The sequence below is a fragment of the Tympanuchus pallidicinctus genome, unplaced genomic scaffold, assembly GCF_026119805.1.
Source record: "Tympanuchus pallidicinctus isolate F22 unplaced genomic scaffold, pur_lepc_1.0 scaffold5, whole genome shotgun sequence".
Taxonomy (NCBI): Eukaryota; Metazoa; Chordata; class Aves; order Galliformes; family Phasianidae; genus Tympanuchus; species Tympanuchus pallidicinctus.
This window is the reverse complement of record NW_026294769.1, coordinates 48,563,978-48,582,163: the sequence shown is the minus strand read 5'-3', so window position 1 is coordinate 48,582,163 and position 18,186 is coordinate 48,563,978. Positions and strand designations below refer to the sequence as shown.

General features: G+C 43.8%; 1 long non-coding RNA gene across 1 annotated transcript; it reads left to right on the top strand.

Moving 5' to 3' along the window:
* Positions 1-516: 516 nt before the first annotated feature.
* On the top strand, positions 517-6,141 carry LOC128091101 (uncharacterized). Its single transcript, XR_008211240.1, has 2 exons — positions 517-4,680; positions 4,768-6,141. It is a non-coding gene; the product is annotated as an uncharacterized LOC128091101 (long non-coding RNA).
* The last annotated feature ends 12,045 nt before the right edge of the window (positions 6,142-18,186 follow it).

Sequence of the window (18,186 nt, the reverse complement as noted above, 5' to 3'; positions counted from 1 at the left end):
CCGGCCTAGATCGCCGCCGCGGGCTGCCCACAATGGATCCGGCCGGGCTCGGCGCCGCTTCCGTCCCGACAGGCCCCGGATCGGGTCGAATGGCAAATGAACAACGGGCGGCTCCCACAATGCACCGGGACGGCCGCCGCAGGGGAGGGGGAGCACGAGCGGGGGGCGGGCGGCCGGCCGGGCAGGAGGGAGGGGGGAAGCGGGGGGCGGCGGGGCGGGCGCGACGGCTACGACGCGTCACGAGCCCCGCCCCGCCCCGCCCACCGCGCGGCAACCGGAGGGGCGCGCGCCCCCTCGCCCTTCTGTTCTGCCCTCCTCGCGAGGGGCCGCGCTGTCCCCCTCCTCCCGCGCAGGCGCGGGGGGCCCTGCGGCTCTCGGTGGCGGCCCCGGGGCCGGGGACGGCCGTTGGTGCGGCCGGGCTCGGCGGGAGCCGCGAGGGAGCGGCCGGTGGTGGTGGCGGCGGCGGCGCGTGCGGGACCGTTAGGCGCGGCGCGAGTCCGGCACGTGCGGCGCGTCCCGACCCGACCGGCGGCGCTGGGGCCGCTCTCGGCGGGAAGGGCGAAGTGAGGCAGACCAGGCGGGCGGGGGGCGCGGGGCCGTCATCCGCTGCGCTCCTCGGGAGCCCCTCCTTTAGGGCCGTCGTTTTACGCGGCCGTCGGATGGTCGGTTTGTTCAGAAAACCGTCCGTTCTGGCCGCGAGCACGTGAGGTCGGTTGTGGATGAGATCGGGGAGGTCATCCTTGCGCTTTCTCTCCCGGTGGCACGCCGTGCTCGGGGAGAGCTGGCCAACCAGCTGGCCGCGATCAGGGCAGGGTGAAAGCACGGCGGAAAGCAGAACGCGGTGGCCCCGCGGCTGTCCCGGCACAAATACGGGGCTGCGGGTGTCGTGCACTGCGGGCGCACGCCGTCAGGAATAGCAGCGGCACTCGCTCTGTGTTACAGTTCCCGGGAGTTCGCTTTTTTTGTTTTTTTCTTTTTTTTTGTTTTTTCTCCCGAGTCCTAATAGATACTGGGAGAGAAACCTGTGACGAGAGTTTGCAAGAGTGCTATAAGTGGTGTACGGAACGCTGTACAGGAGAATGCTTTCCTCCTTCCCAAAAACGCCTTGGGAAAAGTAATTTCTCAAGTAATTGGTAATTGCTACCAGGTACTTAGTGAAAATTTATCTTCTCGTGGTTGGGATTAAGAAAATCTTTCTAAAATTCCGGGGGTGGATGGTGAATCTCTGATGGATTAAAAGAGCTGCCTGAGGCAGTGTCACATTTCCAGGAGGAGGGGAGGGGAACAAAAGTGCTGTGGATTTCGGTGAGGATTTGGAGATGGGGAGATGAAGCATCACAAAATTTGCTGTGCCTCAGCGGGGCACGGGGTGGAGATAGCGGTTCAAACCCAGATCCCTCAAAGCAAAGGGTTCCCACGATGCAGCCTCTGTGAAACGCAAAGCGGAGCGGCAGTTCCTACAATACAATTCACTGGTGTGTGAGATCCTCGCCTGTCAGCGTTTGTCAGCTGACTGCTGCCTCGCACTCGTCTGCACTGCAGTTTCTCAACCGTTTGAAAACTGTACTGCTCTTAAATGCTTGGCGGTGTAGATTCTTTCATATTGAATCTTTCTTCTAAACGTTTAAACTAGAACGTGTTGCAGTGAGCTTACATTCCACGTGTAAGGAAGGAGACTTGTTGCAGCCAGGAGCGTAGCATTCATCCGGGAATGTTTTAAAGCATGTCGGGATGCACTGGGGTACTTAGAAAATGTGTGAAGAACTGCATGATAAGGAGCCATAGGTCTCTGCAGTAGAATGCAAAGATAATCTGCGCTTGAGTGCAATGGCTAATCTAGAATTGCTAATAAAATTGATAGAGAATCATAAAATAATTTAGATTGGAAGGAACCGCTGGACTTCAAAGCAGGACTGGTCTCCGTTACATTGGGTTGCTCAGGGACAACGTCTCAGCCTCTCCCGGACTGTTTACTCAGCAAACCTTTAGTGACGTAGCTCTTCCCAAATAACCTCACTAATTCCTTGCTTTGTCAGCCCGATACGAGAGATTCCACCTCTGTTCCATGCACTCAGCAATCAAACTGCTGTGGCTGATTAAGGTGGTCCGTAGTGCCTCTGTGATACCACAATTTAAGTTGCATGGGTGAATTTGGTTCTTTCTACTGAATGTCTTTGTGAACATAGGTTTCACCTGTTAATTTTCTCTTAACATTTAACACAAAAAAATTTAAAACCTCTTACCTTCATTGCAGAAGTTTTTATTTTCAGACTTCTTTGTTGCAAATGAAGTTTTATGTAGATGTTGGGACTAAATATTTGAAAAAAATCATTCTGACATGCTGTGGCAAGAATGTGTTTATAGTAACATTAATTCACTGTTTCTTCATCAGCAGTTTTTTACTTCCCCTGTCAAACCCGCACACCGCTGAGGTTTATAGCTGGAAATAATCACTGATGTGCAGCTGGTGGACATTTTTAACATGCGCTTTCCCCCTACAATCTTGTGAGAGTCAGTAGCTTTTACTGCCAAAGTCCATATATTCAGACATTAACATCAACTGCCCAAGGAGGTTGTGGATGCTCCATCCCTGTTGGCATTCAAGGCCAGGCTGGATGTGGCTCTGGGCAGCCTGGTCTGATGGTTGGTGATCCTGCACATAGTAGGGGGGTTGAAACTACATGATCACTGTGGTCCTTTTCAATCCAGGCCATTCTATGATTCTGTTATTAACGAATATCTATTTCCTTTTCCATGCTTTGACCAGACAGTGCCAGAGAGAACTCTTCACTGCTTAACTGCCCCGGTCCTGTAGATAGCACAGCTGTTTTATTCAGTCTGAAATCCAATTCTCCAGCTCCAGCTTTCAGCTTTCTTGTTTCTCTGATAATCCTTTGGTTCTCTCCGCTTCCTTCTCTTCTATTAGAGAAAGACCTACAAATCTCCCACGGTTCATTGACAAAAAATCATAAAGTGATGTAGCTTCCTGTAAATGAAGAGCTCTCATGCCTCACATGAGGGAGTGGAATAAATACTGGATGCTTCACATTACATGTGCTGCTGCAGTGTGGCGTTTTGCACCACATGTAGAATAACGCACACCTGAGCTGTGCTGTTGCCAGTTGCTGGCCTTGCTTTGTTAAAGGATAATTAATTGAGCAGGTGAAAAGCAGCATGTATTGCATGGACTCCTGTTTATCACTCTGTGTGCTTATTTATATGTACATGAAGAGAATTATTTATAAAACTGCTTAGAGGATGAATATCATTGCTGAAAAATTCCATACATAATACTATTACAATTCCATGCTATTTAATTCAATGCTCTTAAAATTCCATTAAAGCATTTAAATGTGCCTTTGTATGTTCTGCCCAATTAGGGTTTTAGTGAACAATATGCAAGCTCCTATGAAAAGAATAGGATCTTCTGCTTTTAAATGATAACATCCATTGTGTGAGACCCTGAGGACTGAATTCCCAACCTTGTGCGATCCATGATGGAGAGTATCCTATTGATGAGGGACATTATGCAAGCTATGGGGGCAGTGAGCTTTTTGCACATACCCAGAGTTTCCTTTTGTTGGAGCTGAGGAGAGTATTTGAAGTCTGAGGCAACAGAATTCAGTGAGAAACAGATTATGCTATGAGAGATATCTTGCATTTCCAGTGTATTCTGATCATAGCTTTTTCAGCAAGATGCTTCTGATACGAACAGCATGTTATTTCTGGAGACATTTCTGTTTCCAAATTCCTGCTGTGACCTAACAAATACTTTCATGACAAAACTGGCTTTTCCAAGATATCTTCAAAGACTAAGGGGATGTTATCCATTCCAGGAGCATATTTCTGCAATGGATGTTCATAAAATAAAGAAGATTTTCTTTTTAAAAAGGGTTGGAGTTCCACTAACATGTTTTTTGTGTTATTGGAAATATCTATTCCTAGACATGTGAAAGTTTCAGATCAAAAGCTCCTGGATATTAAGGGATTTTTGAAGCTAGAAATTCACTAATAGGAGAGGCTTTTCTGTCTCTCAAGTAAAAGCTTGACTCTGGAGAATAGGATTATTTGCTGTGGGAATCACACAACAAAGTGTGTCTGAATTGGCGCCTTGCTACTGTGGCAGAAGTGAATGCACATATGTCAAAATTGGAAAAACAGATTTTAGCTGAAAACAGTCGATATAAACAGCCTCTTTATGGTGTGGACAGCAGTACTCCACTGAACGAGTACCAAGAAGAGGAAATAATGCAGGAAGCTCACAAGGAAGGAAGGACTTGAAAACCTCAATGCTGTCACTGGCCTGAGGTTACGTCTGTGCTGCACTTCAGGTGCAGCCAAAGTAGAAATACCTGTATAGAGTTTGGCAGCATGAGTTCAGCTGTCTGGGCAGCCCTGGGTGTCCTCAGAAAGAGCGTTTGTGGAATTTCCACTGTGGTACAAGTTGATGTAGGCACACCTGTTATGTCACAGTCCTTGCTTCCAGATCACAATTAAAGAAAGCTTTGGAAAGTGTAATTCCCAATAACAGGAACTCACACACATTGTGTTCCAGATCTAACTGTGCCATTTGAAGATTTTGCCACTTTCCATCTTTGATGCTGTGATTGCTGCTGCCATAGCTGCTGATTAAAGGGTTTGTTTAAGAGCTCTTTAACTTGCTCCAGGCAAAATGAACAGGTTAGTTTAAACCTTTTTCACTGACTAATCCATCTGACTTGTCAGAAGCACATGAAGTAGCGCTCACGTAATTTCTTTTGCCAATAGAGCTGAATGGGTGGAAACAGTGGAAGCTATCAGCAGAGGAGTGGGAAACAACTGGCAGAACAACCATGTCAACCACTGGCACACCTGTCTGCAAACTCAGTGCCAGTGTATGACTGCATGTCCTGTGGGTATTACAACTCTTCTGAACATGTTCCTGCCTTTTCTGTTACACATTCTTGGCTCAGCTCTCGTTTATGCTAAGTACTTTTGTACGGCTCCCGCATTGTAAAACAATTTGAAAGTGCTCAAAGATGTAATTTACGCCCTTTTATTTGAAAGTGTTAAAAAAGGTAATTTATACCCCTTGTAAAGCTTTCTTCAGAACAATGTGAAAACTGTCTAAGGGGCGAATAGCAATGACTGTAATCCTGCAGAATTAAATCCACAATATTTTCCCAGAACTTCAACCCCAAATTCAGTATACCCCTCAGCCAAATGGCAGTCCACGTGAGGGCTTGGTATCACGATGATTTTATGCCACTGGAGAGAAGCTGGCGTGGAGCTGGTTGCAGCATTCTTTCCCTGTTTGCACTTCTCACGCTCACTGTGTATGTATGTGACTCCTCTTAGTCCTCAACTTTGATGGGTCCAGTTGCACAGAAACCTCTGAAGAGAGTTTTGTCTGCCTGGCTGTAAGCAGCTGTCCTCATCACCGTCTTTCTAGGTTGTCCTTGCTGCCATAGAGCCTTCCCCTCCACAGTACCACCACCTGTATTCCTATGGCTATAGCTGTGGCTAGTTTTGCCTTAAAAAATGCATTCAATTCCTTCTTAGTTCCGGCCCTCATTTAAAGTGACCTTTCCCTTTTTTGCCTGCCATCCTTCTCACTGAGATCTTCCTGATCCTTTTTGTCTGCCTTTGGTTAGGCCTCTGCTCTGAGTGTTGATCAGCTCTTAAAGCCATGGGATCTCACCACGTGCCTGACTGAAAAAATAGTGCCTTCTTGGTACTTCACAACTTTTTTTCTTTGATGGCTCTCCTTAGCAGTCCGGTATTTTACAGTCTGTATCTCGGACAGATGTGCTTCATCAGAGAGTGAATGAGCTGTGAAAGATGCGCTCAAGGAGAGCACAAAGCTCCCATTCTGGGTGTTTAAACAACAGCGCTCTCACTGTGGCTTTGATCAGCGCCTGTTCAGTCAGGGTGCAGCCTCCTCCTCCTAACTTTCTGACTGCTGACTTCAGGTAATCCGATTTGGCCATCTCTTTGTTACAATATCTGCTTTCCATCTCTTGTTTATCCAGGCAACCTGATACACTTTAGCTTATTTCTAAATCTACCAGCAGGTCAGTGATACTCTTACTTCATCTTAAATTATCAAAGTTCATAAAACATCATTTAAAAACAAAAACCAAAAAACAAAACAAAACAAAACTTGAGACATGTCTGTCTCAATTAATTTGTCCTCATATTAATTAGTGAGTATTTACTACAGTGATTGTGGACTGCAGAATCTCAACTGAGTGAATTTAGTCTGCGCAGTAATGAACAAGAGTGAGATTTGGAAATTTTGCTTTTATTAAAGAGTCCTTGCAGGACATTTGTGAACTGTTGTGTTAGGAGGAGTTAGGGAAGCACATTTGTAAATACGTTTGTTGTGGCACATTTTGTTAACTGCAGTTCTGCATAACAGCCATTTGCTGAAAGAAATTCAGGTGGTTCTTAGAAATGCTTTTACAGGGTATTTTTTATCAGTCAGAAAATCAAGTTTATTACAAGGTTCCTTAAACAGAGTGAGATCTGCCAGCAAGGATGCTAGTACCAGGTTAGTAAGGAACAGGGTGAACGCTCTCAAACATGATTAATAATGTACTCATTATAGGATGCTGCAGTCCTACCACTGCAAATTCATGGTCACTGCTAATGCCAGACATGGTCTTGGAAACCTTTTCATCTCAGTCTTGCAGGTGATGCAGAGGCATGGCTGCAGCCCAGCCACGGTGTAACATCAGCAAAGAACAAAGGCAAGTGTCTCAACTCAAAGGCTGTCGTGGGAAGGAAGGACAGCCTCTGCTGAGGCCTCTTGGCAAAGATTTGGGAAGAGCTTTCCCCAGGGCCAGCAGCACTGTCACTAGTGCTGGCCCAGAGCCCAGAAAGCCAAATCCCAGGAGGACAGGAGTGGGCCCACGGTCCTGACGCATGGTTCTGTCCTCACTTAAGTGCTCTTCATACTCACCAGTCATTTGCTGACCCAGCGCTTGCTTCTTTCCCAAAGCAGGCTGGTGTGAGAGGGTGGTAGTGCTGTCCCTAGCAAAACGGACCACCTTTGCACTGTCCTACTGCCAGCCTTCTTCCTAAGGTGTGTTTCCCAACCCCATAAAGGCCTTCAATCATACCAGCTGCTCCTCTTCACATAGAGTGCTGCTACACTTCTACAAATCAGTGCTGGTGACCTTTTGCCTACTGCATTTTCCTATTCAAATTATTACTACAGTGAGTAATATTTGTAGCCTTCTTAGAGTACATTGTTCAGTGCCTGGCAAAACGTTGCCCATGTATTTGTGGCTGTTGCTTTTGCTATAGTGTGAACCTGGATCATGTCCCAGAAGCATCAGCAGCTCTGAATGCTGATATCCCTTTCTTTTGCATCCTACTGATAGCAGTTGCTGATGCCTGCCTAAAGTATTCTTGCTTAAAACCTTGTTTCCTCCCTTCTCTGTGATGTGGGCAGGTGGTTGACCCTAAGCAATTAATCCATGCACCTGAGACTGCAACCTTATGTTGCTATGGGGAACAGTTGTTTTCAGGTGGATTTTTGAGAAAGTCATGTCTATTCTTACTAGGAAGAAAATTCATTTTTAAGTCCTGCCAAAAATGTAACATCTAGTGCTGTGAAAAGTCTGTTTTAATTAGGAAAATTCAAGCTTACTTCAGTATAGCTACTCAGACTTTTCTGGAAATTATACACAAATTGGAAAACATTTGGGTTTTGTGTGAGAATGAATGAGATTACAATACTACGTACACTAAATCAAATTGGCTATTTGACTCTCTAGAAGTTTATTTTCTAAGTGTTCTTACAGATCAGGCATATTTTTTAACTGAACTAATTTTGTCAATGTAAACAAAAAAAAACCTTTCAGAGACACACATGGATTTTAAGAGTCATCACTGGTACCTTAGTATTATTGATTTAATTTAGGGACACATCACTTACAAAACTAGGTGATGATACTAAAGCACTTAGCACTGGTTGCCCAACACGTCAACCCTCTCATTTAGATGGTTTTGCTGAGGCTTTGGGGACATAACATGATGGTGTCAGCCCTTGGATCAGAAGTCTCAGCAGGATGGAAATGGTGTTCACAAACATTTTTTTTTTTGAAGAATTTACATGCCCATTCTAATTTACTTTGTGGGAACACACAGTCCTACTGTCAGTTCAGTCCACATTTTGGGAGAAATTCTGTTGTGTTTTGTGCTGATGCCCAAATAGGAGATCATAAAGCAGAGCATGTTTAATCATCTCTATTTGGCTGGGAGACCCCCACGCTGACATATCTGTCTTGCCTTTTCTCATGTTTTCTCAACTCTACCACTCCTAGGTTGGACAACAGTTCACCGATGTACCTACATGAGATTCCTGGCACCAGGGATATCCATGCAGCATGGAAATGTCACAGCAGCTCTGTACAACAATGGAGCTTCTTTGAAGTATGGTTGACAACTATTTTACATATTGCATTGTCTTGAAGAACACTGACAGAAATGTGATGTTAGCATGTGGTATCATCAGGAAACCATGATCTAGGTAGTGGTATCCAAACTGTTTTAGTTGCACCCTCCATCAGTAAAAAATCTTGAGCACGCATCATCCATGATATACATTCAAACATACATACAAATGTGTATATTTATTTATTAGTGGATTATATCACTTATAGAAGATGGGTGTCATGGTTTTATGACACTGCTGCTGGAGAGAAAGGTCCCACTTGGAGTTTGTGGCAAAGAGGCCCACCCCTGGGATTTTGGAGTCAGGCGTATGGAGGGTGGGAAGAGGGCTACACTCCAACTGAGAAGGAGATCTTAGCTGCGTATGAGGGGGTTCAGGCTGCTTCCGAAGTAATCAGTACTGAAACACAGCTCCTTCTGGCACCTCGACTGCCAGTGCTGAACTGGATGTTCAAAGGAAAGGTTCCCTCCACCCATCATGCTACTGATGCCACTTGCAGTAAGTGAACTGCGTTGATTACACAGCGAGCGCGGATGGGGAACCTCAGCCGTCCAGGAATCCTAGAAGTCATCATGGACTGACCTGAAGGCAAAAAGTTTGGAACACCACCAGGAGAAGAAGTATCACGTGCTAAAGAGGCCCCACCATACAATGAACTACCAGAGAATGAAAAGAAATATGCCCTGTTCACGGATGGATCGTGTCGTATTGTGGGAAAGCATCGCAGATGGAAATCTGCTGTGTGGAGCCCCATATGACAAGTTGCAGAGGCCACTGAAGGGAAAGGAGAATCAAGCCAATTTGCAGAGGTAAAGGCTGTCCAACTGGCCTTAGATGTTGCTGAGCGGGAGAGGTGGCCAATGCTCTATCTTTACACTGACTCGTGGATGGTAGCGAATGCCTTATGGGGGTGGTTACAGCAGTGGGAGCAAAATAACTGGCAAAGAAGGGGTAAACCTATTTGGGCTGCTGAACTGTGGAAAGACATTGCTGACATTTTGCGAACAAAAAATATGGTTATAAAGTTGCATCACATAGATGCTCATGTGCCCAAGAGTCGGGCTACTGAAGAACAGCAAAATAAGCATCAGGTAGACTGAGCTGCCAGAATTGAGGTGGCTCAAATCGACCTAGATTGGCAGAACAAGGGTGAATTATTTCTAGCTCGGTGGGCCCATGAGACCTCAGGCCATCAAGGAAGAGAAGCGACATATAAATGAGCTAGAGACCGAGGGGTGGATTTAAGTATGGATGCTATTGCACAAATCATTCATGACTGTGACACATAGAATCATAGAATCATGATGATAAAATCATGTGCCACAATTAAATAAGCCAAGAGGATGAAACCTCTCTGAGAGGAAGGGCGATGGCAAAAGTACAAATATGGGGAGGCATGGCAGGTTGATTATATCACCTTGCCACGATCTCGCAATGGTAAGCATTATGTGCTCACCATGGTGGAGGCAACCACTGGGTGGCTTGGAACATATGCAGTACCCCATGCTATCACCTGAAACACCATACTGGGTCTGGAGAGGCAAATCCTGTGGCGACATGGCACCCCAGAAAGGATTGAGTCAGATATAGGACTCATTTCAAAAATTCACTTGTGGATACTTGGGCCAGAGAACATGGCATCGAGTGGATTTATCATATCCCCTGTCATGCACCAGCTTCTGGTAAGATCGAACGCTACAACAGGTTGTTAAAAACCATGCTGAAAGCAATGGGTGGTGGAACATTTAAACACTGGGAGAAGTATTTGGCAGAAGCCACCTGGCTGGTCAACACAAGGGGGTCGGTCAGTTGTGATGGTCCTACCCAATCCAGCTCCCTACATACTGTAGAGGGAGATAAGGTCCCTGTAGTACATGTGAAGAACATGCTGTGTAAAGCAGTTTGGGTCTTTCCAGCTTCTGGGAAGGGCATACCTTTTCGTGGAACTGTTTTTGCCCACGCACCTGGGTCCACTTGGTGGGTGATGCAGAGAAACAGGGATGTTCAGTGTGTACCACAAGGGAATTTGATGTTGGGGGAGTGCAGTCTGTAATTCCATCTGTCTATACATAAGTTTGTATGTGCGTGCATTTATATTTTGTTTGCATATATTAAGCATGATACATTGATGTAGAATAAGGGGTGGAATGTCATGGTTTTATGATTTTCGGTTATCGGTATTCCACACCATAACATCATGTAATGCACTGGGGGTTTGACTGCTGATGCTCAAGTTCTGGGTACCAGTCCGGAGGAGAAGAAGAATTACATTTCCCCAGGAGGCTTTGCAGTCAGCGAGGAGATGTAACTCCTGGCAAGGTCACCTGATGCTCTCTTCTTCACCTTCTCTTCTTTGCCTGCGCTTCTCCATCTGCTCTTCTCCGTCTGCTTTTCTTCATCGGCTCAACTGGACTGCACTTCTCACCTCAGTGTTGTGGTGAGGCCTATCCACCTTTCAGACATACACTCTCTCATGTTTTGCTGATACGATATTTAGTAAATTATTTTGTTCCACTTCAGATCGTTGCTGCTGTTTTCAATTATTTTGCGGTCCCCTGTATCCCTTTTCTGGAGGCGCGGATCCCTCTTGCCCCTCTGGTCACAGAACCAGGCTGAACCAGCCCGTAAACTGTTGAGAATGGGCTAAAACTCAAGACAGATAAGTAAGACAAAAATTAAGGAAAAAAAAAAAAAAAAGGCTTTACTCTTTAGCCTCAATGTACTCCACTTTGGAGGTTAAAGGCTTTTAAAGCCAGGGCCCAGTATGGAATGAATTCCCTCCGGAGCTGAAGAATATCACAAAGATCATCATCTGAATGTAAACAAGATTTCTTTAACAAGCCTCTATGACATAAATGCATTGCAACATGTACATTAAAGAAAAGCATCCAAATTATCAAAGCAAATCATTCCACAAACCTCTCCCCTGGGGCAGAGGAAGGGAGAGCAAACAACATGTTGCTTAATGCAGTACTGGAAAGAAACTGGGTACTGCGGCAAGAACATGAACAGACTTGTGAGTAATAGAAGACTCTGTCTGTAGCCATTTCCACTCAAGATGAAGTATCTACATCAATACGAATGAAATGTTTATTTCTGGTCAACAGGCGTTATGTATTCATTTCTTAATTGGATGCTACTTGTTTAGGATTCTTCTATTGTTTTGTTCCTTCCTCAGTGGGATCCTGACTGTGGAACTATGAGTAATTTACTATAAATCATTGACTCTAGATGCGTCTGGCTCTAAAACAGGCTAATTTACTGAGCTCAGTTTAAGAGCCTTTTTTGGGTCATATTTCAGTACAGCTAGACTGTTTCATTGGCACAACTCTAAATGTAAATCAGACTTTAAATTACTCACCCCCAAAATTTATTCAAAGAAGTATTCTGAGTCAAGTAAGCAGTTAATACACATCTAATCCTGGAGTAAGGTAAGGTAGACCACTGTTTTACTTGGAAGGTGATGTTTGTGTCATCTTCGATGCTTGGCTGACTCTCTTACTCATTGCATGAGTTGGGGTGATCCTGAAGTCAAAATTTCTTTGCCCTTTCCCCAAGGAAAAATAGTAGGAAAGACAGGCTGTGTGCTCCTTTACAGCAGCTCATTCGCCCAAGTCGTAGTTTGCAGATGCATGTAGGAATGACAAGAAGGCACTCTAAATTTGAGAAATGATGAGAGCTTGCCAGAAACTTGTGTTTTACATTGGGACATGTGCTTTATTAAAAAAAAAAAAATGGATGGGATTTAAATTATTTTTGTCCCAGCTCCTCCATTATGCTGATATCCCAGTGTTACAGCTCTACTATAGCACTGTGCTCTCCCTCAGACCTCCCTGGCTGATGTGTTACAGAAGATGTGGTATGACCAGCTTGCCACGCCTGTGGCAAAGAACAGGATATCTTTACTCGAAGCAACAAACACTTTCAAGTTAATGGAGCAATGGGAAATGAAAGTTTAGTACTGAGATGACTGGAAACAAAGATTCTCTATCATTGCATTAATGCGATTCTCCACCGTGAAGTTTCCCAATTAAAAGCTTTGCATTCTGTGCCCTGTTCTTTTCCAGGATGTATCTTTAAAAAGTCAAATGCAGCTACTGGAATCTTTGAGAGTGGGAGAGTAACGGCTGGTGAGAAATACAATTAACTTGGCTGACTAGTGTAATTATCAGTAAAACTGCAGCAGAATTTGCATCTGTTGCTGAAATCTGATTCTCAGTGATGAATAAGCAGTGGTTAGCGTTGGCTTTATGTAGGAAATGTTGAAATGCCAGCTTTTGAGGGGAGGATAAAGCGGGATGAAAGTGGATACTGACACTTCCTAATTTCCTGGGGGAGTAGTGTTCTGAATTTAACTTGATGTATAAAAACATCTCCCTTGACAAGTTTTACATAAACCTATCACTTGGTTTTTCACAGGTATTATTAAATGCCCCGTCTGAAACTGATCTGACTATGAGGTAAGGCATTTCAGTTGATATTTCTATAACATGTTGAGTAATAGCTCAGTAGGTATGCTAGCAACTTGCCTCTTGTCCAGTCTGTCATAAATAATGCACAGTTTGTATCAAAGCCAATGTTTTAAATCTACAACAGACATAGAAGTCACAAACAAATGTTCATGTGGGAAAACAAAAATGCGAGATGAATTCTGCTCATATGAACAATTTGAGTCTTGAACGTATTAATCCTTGTTTCTGAACAACTGTTAGCTCTGAAAGCAAGAAGCTATCAAACTGAGTTGTGATGGAAGGTACACTGAACAGCTGTGACTAAAAGAAGTACAACATTCTCCTGTTTCTAGAGAAGTATGTCTGAAGAAATCCTGTTTCAACGTTATTAAAGCGCCTGTTGCAGGCGCTTTATTTTTTGTGGTTTTGTTTTGTTATGTTTTTCTGAAATTATTGACTAAAATGTTGCCACTTTCTTGGCTGGGTTTCTCAATTAAGAAATGCACTCAATTAATTTTTCTGTTCTTTTGAATGAATGAATGAATTCTTGACAGTTGCAATGCTTTGAAAGCAGAACTACCAAATGTGAACTACAGTGACCCATGACTGCTCCTGAAGGTCTAATCGAAATGATGTTTGGCATAACTAATCTGTAAATGGCACTCGAGTGTAATGGGATTTTACACGGTGGAAATTTTGCTTCAGACCTTTGGAAAAGAATCATTGCTGAACGGTTCTGCATATTTATTTTAATTTAGGTTTACTCTCATCTTTAAAAAAGAAAAAAGTCATATTGTCAAGTTATGTAGGAAATTGAAATCATATCATGTTCACTACTCTCGCTCCCTCACCTACTAGCAAAGGTGGTTTCACACTTATTTCCAGAAGGCTTTTGGCCAGTATGTGCTACCCAAAAAACACAGATGCAGACTCACTCCTTTGAACTGAGACCAAATGCAGCTGCTGTCTGTGCTGGAAGCAGTCACAAGAATGTTCTAGTATTACATGGCCTGGAGTGCATATTACACCAGATGATGCTAATGGGGAGAATTACAGATCCTTTAGCTTCTCCCTGCTTCCCTTCCCCTCCAAATATGTTCATCTCTAGAGATCACTACTACAGCTTCTACTGTTTGTAGTATTACATTAATACTCGGACTACCATCAAGTTCAGGAGAAATAAAACTGCAAATTTGAGTGTGCTGCTCCAATTAAGCATTCAGTGGCATGAAGCATAGGCAGACTGCACCATCAAAGCCTGCTTTCAGAGATTATTTATCATCGAGGACACGTCCTCTTCAGCATCCCATTTAAATTAAATCATGCCTGATTTAATACCTTACAAGTTTAGGGCTGCTAAATGCAGGAATGGAGCAGCCTCCTCTTCTGCATCATGTAGGACTGCAGTGAGAATAGAGATGGGATGGGATGAGTCTGCAAAGCATGGCAGACTGAGAACCTTGTGCCTGGGGATTGGCAAGGGCACAAGCGAGCTCTCTCACATCTCATAACATACACTAGATAATGCTAGAGAGCAGCATGGGTGTTTTCTCCAGAAATCCCATTAAATGCTGACTTAGAGCAGATGCTAGCTGTTGTGTGGTTCAGTAAGCAGTGATGTTTTTTTAGGCTGCCTCCCCCACAAAAAGGATGTTTCCTTGGTCACGTCCTGCTCAGAGATGTGTGTAAATGGGTTGTCCTATATGGCGAGAACACAGGAGCTCAACTGGAAGGAAAATCTCTTCCACTATCCTTTCAAAATGTCCTCAATTATGTTGGTGAAGTATTTTTTATCTGTGGTATTCAGCTTATGCTCTGCACTAAGGTCATGTGGCCTGCAGTGTCATGAACAGAATGCCACATTTCTTCACAGTATTACAGTTTTGGCCACTAAACCAAACCACACTTGGTTGAGCTTCTTTTACATTACACCATGGCTGGAAAATCTTCCCCACATAATGCTATCAGCTTCATTGCCATAGCATTTCCTGTAACTAACACAGTGATCTGAGGTAGGGAGTGCTTTCCATGAGCTGGCTGTGGACCTGTGTCTTACCTCTGTAGTTCTTTGTCTTCGCTACTCCTGCTTCACGTTCAGGCATCTGGGACGCTTCTTAGCTGTGGCTGGTTTCTGGTTTTCATCTTGCTCACACCTTTGGCTGCTGAATGGCGCTGGAGAAAGTCCAGACTTCTCTCTAGTGCCTAATTCTTCAAATTAAACCCATCTTTGCAGGTTTTGCTTTAGCTTTTATTTTCAGCTAATGACAGTGGTACCAGCCTCGCCCAACTGTGATACTTACCTTTGCAATTTTTTTTCCCTAATTTTAAGTCTTTTCCAAGGTCTTTTGTTTTACTATGCTGATGCATAGATGCATTTTGCTGCATTTCTAACTGTTACTTCACTGCCACATCTCTTCACCTGTTTATGGTCTATGCCACAGAATTTATCCTTTGTATTTCACTGTGTTTTCCTGCCACTGTGTGAATAAAGCAGTCAAGAAATAGCTACAGTTTCCTATGAAGTTCTGATAAAATCTTCAGCAGACAGAGTCAGAATAGTGGTCTGTAAAGGCCTAACCCTTGCAAAGGACCCTGGCACAAAGACCTTGGCCAGGAAGGTATTCCTGTGTCCCAGCTGCTTAAACAGCAGAGAGGTTTCGCAGATACGTCCTACTCTTTATGGCAAACTTCCTCCCTTCCTTCTCTCCTTCCCACCTCCCTCCTCCTTCTCTCTCTTCCTTCCTTCCTGCTTTCCTTCCTTCCTTCCTCAGCTAGACCCTTCCCTGTTTTCAGTCTTTCGTGCCATTTCCTCTTGGAGATCATTTTGAGAAAGACTTTTTCCAAAACCTGTTGCTGAAGAGAAGATGTGATTTCTTCTTCTTTATGATTCTTCCTTACATAAATTATGCTTCTCGTTTATTCATATTCTTCTCAGTTGTTCACTCAGTTGTTGTCACAGGTTGCTTATGTGCACCTTTATCTTAGCTGGGCAATCTTCCCTGTTCTTATAGATCTCATCTTGCATTTCTAACTACTTCTTCTGAATGGCCTGGACAGGCAATGGGTTCTCTGCATGGTTATGTTGTCTTTCTTTTCCTCCCTTCACACACGTTCCTTTGGTATAACTCACTCCAGATTTTCCTTGGGCTATTTTATAGACCGCTGGCACTTGAGTATTCCTTTCTTTTCTATCGTTAATATGAGCTTTTCTACATCTGCTTAGTTATTCTCCAAACAACATATGGCTTCTCTAAAATCTGCATACTATTATGTCCTTAGATGACTAGCTGGTTTAGAACAACTACAAACAATACATTTATACTGTGAATATCCTTCACTTGAAGTGAAATGTTTGAGCGATTTGCAAAGGCGTTGTTTTATAAGCCTGTAAGAATCAAGCTGCAGTCCACTGTAAACCACTGCCATTATTGGTATACTATTTCAGGCAAATACCTTGACTATGACATCAATTATATGCTCATCAGCTGCGTTATATAGTTAGTATATGATAGATAATAACACAGAGGCATTATGGCTCTGTTTTCCACACCGTCACAGAACTGCTAAGGTTGCATGACATCTCTGGAGATCTCCAGGTCCAACAGCTGCCCAAAATGGGGGTGCATGTAGCAGATTGCTCAGGACCCCAGAATACACACTCATGACGTGCCTCTTGCTGGGGTTTGTGCCACTGGCCACTGTCCTCTGAGCCAGAGTGGTGGCCATAATTGCTAATGCAAGTCTCCTTAGAGCAAACACCTTTTTTTAATGCCTTAGTATACACAGTGGTGAATTGAAGTCTTTGTTCTAACTTTTTCAAATGGCATTTATCCATTTGCTGTTCATCTACTTCTTCTTGTGTGTGTTTTGTTTGTTTTTCCCTGTAATTTCTATATTTTATTTGGTGTTACTTTCTTTAGCCCTCATGGATGTGTCTACCTCCCATGAGTGTTCTGCTAAGTAATATCTAGGGAATGAGATCGTTTTGCTGGACACAGGCAGCTGCTACCCAGCATGTCCTGACTGGCATCATTCTATCAGAGGAGGTTTAGACTGGACTTTAAGAAGAACTTTTTCATGGGAAGGTGCTCAAGCATTGAAACAGGCTGCCCAGAAAACTTAGAGTTCCCATCCCAGGAGGTATCTATGAGAAATGTGGACATGGCAGATAGTTTAGTGATGAGACAGTTTAGTGATGGGACTTGGTAGGTCAGGCTGATGCTTGCATTTGGTGATTTTGAAGGTCTTTTCCCACACTCGTAGTCCTATGGTGCTCAACCATGTACACTTCAGGGTAAAGCAGAGGGCACTTCAGGTAAAGCAGACCCTTGCCCTCCTAAAGTAGCAGGTGAGTTCCAAAAGGACCCCCTAGGGCACCTTGAGGGCAGTAAATAACTTATTTAGGTAACTGAATTGAGTCCCTCTTACTGAGTCCATGTTTTTCAGCCCTTCCCACTAGCTGAGCTGACTTGTTTGTTTTCTTCCTGAAATAACCATTTTTCCCCCACTCTGAAAGGTGAATATCACTGGCCTATATTCCACATGCCTAGATTGCCTTTGTGAAGTCTGGATTCTAACTGCAGACACCACATCAACCTGTCTGAAGTATTTGCAATGAACAATTTTACTCTTGTAAAAATAGCAACTGTGTGGAGCGGGCTGTTCATGGTCTGAGTTTGCTTCTGGGCCGCAGGCAAGTCTTCACCCTGCTTCTGTCAAAGCTCAATCCTTTGGTTTTTTGAAATCTCTCCCTCAGCTTTCGCTTTTGCTATATCTGTTTATGCTGTGTATCCATCTGTGGTTTCCCAATTTAAACCGCTGTTTGTTTTTCTTCTTTGTCTTTCAAGAATTTGTTGTTGGTCTTTTGCCAGGATGCAGAACACACATGGCTATTTTGTGGGAGGGAACAAAAAGATTTTAAAAAAATCCAATTTAAAATAAGCAGCTTTTTCTGGGTCTTGATTCCCTCTTTGCGATTGCTAAGGATTCCCCAGATCTTCTGACTCTACTTAACCAAAAACTATCTGATCTGTTATAAGTGCCTTGAAAGTGTTTCAGTTTTGCATATATATATATACTGAGAGGATATACTGATACATACATATATATATTTTGAAACCACCTGGCCCAGACTGCCTACTTCTCCCACTGTGGAATGCATGGAATATGATGGTCAACTTCCAGCTGGAGGTTCTAAAGCCTCCAGTGGCCCAGTAAAGTGAAAAACACAGTAGCAAAGCATGGTAAACATACTTTTCTTTCAGGATGCACATTAGGAAAAATTTCTTCTCA